This window comes from Schistocerca gregaria, chromosome 3 (genome assembly GCF_023897955.1).
Source record: "Schistocerca gregaria isolate iqSchGreg1 chromosome 3, iqSchGreg1.2, whole genome shotgun sequence".
Classification (NCBI taxonomy): Eukaryota; Metazoa; Arthropoda; class Insecta; order Orthoptera; family Acrididae; genus Schistocerca; species Schistocerca gregaria.
Genome location: NC_064922.1, coordinates 254,937,474 through 254,943,473, shown reverse-complemented (window position 1 = coordinate 254,943,473; position 6,000 = coordinate 254,937,474).

Below are 6,000 nucleotides of genomic sequence, written 5' to 3'. Positions count from 1 at the left end.
GGCATTTTCACGAAATATTTAAACATATGTGACGTACATGTCTCAATTTTATAGTCTTAGATGCATGGTAAAAGTACAAACTATTTCTGTAGTGGGTGGACTACACGATGGATATCTTGCTCATGTGTAATTATCCCAATCTGTAATCTCCATCACCCTGTGTCAGGCGTTTATGCAAGTAGTTGAAAAAAATCAAATTATTGGTCACTTATGTATCAGTATCACAGCCTGATGAAAAAGTGATAATAATCTTTTAAACATTATTGAGTTTTGTGACCGAAATACAATCGAAACCTTTCATTTGTACCACGCACAAAATTTCTTTTTACCACTCATGGGGTAACTTCTCACAGGTCTAGCAGATTATTCTTTAGCTGAAGAATTACGTAGGGAACCATCGCATACCGGTTTTATTTTTCTGTATTTTACATTAGCGAATTTTGTTATTGTGTCTCCATAGTTCCCAATATCGATAATCTCTATAAAATGTCGACGAGTGAGTAATTGAATAAACACTTGTAACTAGAGAATCAGGGCAGTAGAACTGAATTATTTTGATTTGTAAATGCTGAATAACTTTCAGCTGAATTTTGTTTCGAAAACGGGCTTCAGGCCTGAGGTGGCCAGGGAGAGCGTGTTTCCGCCCTTCTCAAAAGCACACCTTGTCATTAGTTAAGTAAAAACAAACGTTGGAACCTGTGGAAACTTACGCTGATTTTTATGTTTCAACTTTGTATGTTAAACTTCAGTGGAATCAAGAAACGACTTTTTTGGTGGTTTGCTATCTCCCGTGCAACTGGATAGGCTTCTGGTGCCATCTGAGCGTTTTTCCGACTGGTCACGCCCCAACTCTGTAAAGACGTGATGCCTGGATGGCGGCTAACTTAGATTTATAAAAAGCTGGAAGGCTACTCTCTGGCTGTGTCAGTGCGATGAGTAAGCAGTGTTCTTACGAGCTCATCTAACTATTTTTTTTTTTAAGATTCGTTAGTTAATTCATTGTTCTGGATAGGCCGTCATTATTGCAGCACGGCACTCAGTGAACTGTTCGACACAAGATTCCTTAAGCTGAAACACCTAGGATTTAACTCTGTTGCTTGCATACAAAGCCACTCCTTTCCTCTTACTGACTTTACTGTATCAGTTTTTACTGTATTAGCTTCTATCCGACCAGCTGTATCTATTCGGTTTCAGCAGTTCCATGTGATATTCTGATAAGCACAAAAGAACTGCAAATATTCTATCCCTACCTTGTCTTTTCCGTGTGTATTTTAGATCATTCTTTTTACTAATTAGGCTTATAATGTTCTGAAGGATGATACTACATGATTTTTGTGTAACATCTATGCTTTTTTGCAAACTGCAGTCTTTTGTATTGCTAAGGAGTGCTTCAACTGTCACTATATTTATTCTTCTACTCTGTCTTTCGGATCGTAAGTAGGCTGAATAGCTTTTTTTTATTGGTAACGCCACGTAGCGCTCTGTATCAAAATCACTGGCTGTGCCGTGTGCAGTCTGTGGCTGGTTTGCATTGTTGTCTGCCATTGTAGTGTTGGGCAGCGGCAGCTGGATGCTAACAGCGCGTAGCGTTGCGCAGTTGGAGGTGAGCAGCTAGCAGTGGTGGACGTGGGAAGAGAGATGGCGGAGTTTTGAAATTTGTAAGACTGGATGTCATGAACTGCTATATATATTATATATATAAGGTAAATAAATTGTTTGTTCTGTATTAAAATCTTTCATTTGCGAACTATGCCTATCAGTAGTTAGTACCTTCAGTAGTTTGAATCTTTTATTTAGCTGGCAGTAGTGGCGCTCGCTGTATTGCAGTAGCTTGAGTAACGAAGATTTTTGTGAGGTAAGTGATTTGTGAAACGTATAGGTTAATATTAGTCAGGGCCATTCTTTTGAAGGGATTTTTGGAAGTCAGATTGCGTTGCGCTAAAAGTATTGTGTGTCAATTTAAGCACAGTCATGTATAATTTTTCTAAGGGGACGTTACAAGATGAATTTACCCGTAAAAAGTCCTAAGGCACATACTGGAATTTACTAGCGTAGGATAGATACTAACATGGCCAGACGGGATGCTTCTGCTAAGTAACCCTGCAAGTAAACTGTTACCAGGCGTATTCAGTCATGCCGTGTATCATACGACTGAATTAGGGTTGGGCCCCTATCACTACATAACTTCCTTCTGAGTGACTGAGACTTTCTGAATTAACACTTTGTATGGATCACTTGTCTCTGTAACTACAAAGATAGGAATCAGAGGGAAGTTTCAATTCAAGTAATAGTGGTTACGATGAGCGAAGTATCGAGATGAAAATCATAAAAGCAAAAATTCACATTATCAAGATGTGTTTATCGCCAAGCACACCAAGATATTGCGACCATGTGACAGTGGAGCTTCAGTAGATTATTTTCACAAACCTACTTTGGTGTAGTACTCAGGTGCAGTTTCTGTGGGACTGAGACACAAAAAGTTCTCTGGGAATATATATACTTACTGAAAATTCGTACAGATTTGACAATATCGCTAAATTAAATAATGCTGTCTTCCCAAGGCGCACTAACTGTCGTTACAAAATATTGACTTCAGTGTTTTCATTGTCTGATAAAATACTGCTTTAGTTTGTTGTTTTTACACGCCGTGTTATGGAGCGCACAACAGACAAGACAAATGTACGAAATTTAGTTGCTGAAATAGCAAAGGCATTTTCTGCTACTTGTCGAGCACTGCACAGGTGATAATTCAAAGTCTACTGAGCGTAGATAAGTTTTCGGAAAGTTTTTCATGCAGTGCGTCATACCCCATTCCCTTCAACTCAGATCGTGAAAACACACCACCGTCTCACTCTCTTGCTGCTGTATCCACAACTATATAAGTGAAACAATAGCTGCTGTTAAGCAAGTCAACAGTATTCTGCTGAAAGGTTTTTAGTAGCTCAATTTTTGTACTCCTTGTAATTACGTGTTTCACGTCGATGGATCCAACGTAACTAACATGCAGGAAATACTTTTCCTGCTTCCAACCATTCGCTCTCTGTGTACGGAGGCCGGAAAGGTAAGCTATCTCTACATTCATTTTCTCATCAGACACAGATTTGAATGTAACACAGCTAGAGAAAAAGTATTAATGGTACACACGTTTCACACCACTTGTTTAATATTCGTCACTGTCGCATCGATGAATTTCTAAAATGTCCGTCCCTGGTAGCACAGTGGTCTGCGTGACGGAATGTCATATCTCTTGGCCCCGGTTCGATCCCCAGCTGGGTATTGTGTTCATCATTTCATCCCCATCGACGCGCAAGTCACCGAAGTAGCATCAACTCGAAAGACTTGCACCAAGCATCTACCCGACTGGATGCCCTAGCCACACGGCATTGACATTTTACATTTCGAAAATTATATTGTGCTTTGGCAGTTAATGAAATATTTGCTTCATTTTTTTGTTTTGGTTTGTGTGGGAACACGCACGCACGCGCGCGCACACACACACACACACACACACACACACACACACACACACACACACGCACACACGCACACACACTCACACACACACACACACACACACACACACACACACACACACACACACACACTCACTTACGTCATGTTGTTTCAGACTTCATGCAATCAGATTCCTGCGGTCGTTACAATATACACGTGGACAATCATTGAACTATATGAAATAAAATCGACATAACTTCTGAACGGTTGGCGTTAGGACGTTCAAACTGCACGGTTGGCCGCGGGGCATTATGGGAATTAGTATGCGCTGTATGGCTTAGTTCAGCGACGCAACCCACTTTCATTTGGATGGGCACTTCAGGATCCAAAATTGGCGCAGTTTGGTGACAGAATCCGCATTTCGCGATCGAGAAGTCTGTTGACCCTCAATGGGTGACTGTATGGTGTGCAATGTCCAGTCACGGAATAATCCGAGCGATATTCTTTGATGGCACGGTGACCACCGAACGAAATGGTTCAAATGGCTCTGAGCACTATGGGACTTAACAGCTGTGGTCATCAGCCCACTAGAACTTAGATCTACTTAAACCTAACTAACCTAAGGACATCACACACATCCATGCCCGAGGCAGGATTCGAACCTGCGACCGTAGCAGTCGCACGGTTCCGGACCGCGCGCCTATAACCGCGAGGCCACCGCGGCCGGCTGACCACCGAACGGTATGTAAAGATTTTGCAAGACGATTCCATCCTCATTATCCAAAGTGACGCTGATTTCGACAAGATGTGGTTCATGCAAGACGGAGCTCGACCCAGTCGAAACAGGAGAGCGTTTGATGTCCTGGAGGAGTACTCTGGGATATGCAGAGGCCTCTGACATGGGCCTCGGTTGGCCACCATATTCTCCTGATTTGAACACATGCGACTCATTTTTGTGGGGCTATATTGAAGACAAGGTGTACAGCAATAACCCCAAAACCATTGCTGAGCTGAAAAGAGCCATTCAGGAGGACACCGACAGCATCGGTGTCCCGCCACTTCAGCGGTTCATGCAGAATTTCGCTATTCTTCTGCTCCTCACCATCGCCAATGATGGCAGCCATATTGACATAACCTAAATTCAAATATCTGTAGTGATGTTTACATGTCAAATAAAGTGTGTGCACGCCGTAGTTTGTAACTAATTCATGTTTTTTTAAAAATATAGTTCAATAATTATCATTCTGTAATAACAGGTGTCTTTGTAATAAAGGTTCAGCTTGTGGAGTTCCAGTTTCTTCCCTCTTCCCGTTTCAGGACACGGAAAACGAAGACAAAAGCTTGACAAAGCATAGCCTGGTAATATTGGTGTGATGCTAGATAGAGGAGATATGGACTATTATTTCTACCAGTGACCCTCACCACGGGGGCTTATGCTAGTGATGTATTTCATATACGAAAAATTAAAAGTACCCGTGTTAAGAAAGGCAAACAGGGAAGGAACTACAAGCAGATGTTGTAACTTGAGTAGTAACATATTTACAGGAAATCGTGAAGAAAACAGAGACAGTATCACAAGGTGATAAAACGCATGCCTTCAGAATATTAGTTGTATGGCATTTAAGAAGATTGTTCAAGGGTATCTCTTTAGATTGTTATTAAGACAGATTTGATTATATCAAAGGGAAACAAAGGAATATGCTTCTAAGGATGTAAATATTATCACTTCCTTTGATTCGGAGGCATCCCGGCCCAGTGTGCAATCCTATGAATGTGACACTTTAATATTAAGACGTGACGCATCCTGAACAATTCCGATTTTTTGAAACTAAATTAATTCTTATAAAAGTCTGTTATTTTTTCCTATGTGTGCGTTCATTACCATTACTTAATACGTGCTAGAGATATCAAAGAAAACTGATAACTTTTTGTATTACTGCATTTGTCAATAATATTAGTGTGTGCGTTTGTTGCTATTCCAGCCATTGCAAAAATATACTTGTTTGACCACCTACAAAGCGAATGTTGCCTGAAAAGCTTGGCGCCAACAAGTATTTCGGTTTTTCCATTTGCAAGACGTACCACTGTGATAAAAACTGTTCAGAACTGGGCATTTTATTACTGGTACAAGTACAAAGTATTATGTAATATTTTACTGTGAATGAGTCTATGGTTCACACTGAGTTTAAAGTAACATTTGGCTTTTCGAAACTGCAGAAGAAGCAAACCTATAGTTCACATTAAGCAAAAGAAAGCTCAAGTATGCGGCCAGTTTAAACGTTATTGCACAAACTGTCCAGTATTGTGACTGATCACAGATTATTTAATGAGCAGGAACTCAATCTATAATACTGTTATCCAGTGATGAAGTGTAAATGAATATTTTGAAAAGTGTCAAATCCACTTAAATTTGTAAGCGATAGAAATATTATTATACCAGCAATTTCTTTTAATCACTTTTCAGTGTTAACATACTTGACTTGTAGAAGCCCAGGTTATTTTGATCTTAGGATGTGGAGTTTTTAAGGACCACAGGTCTGAAAAAGT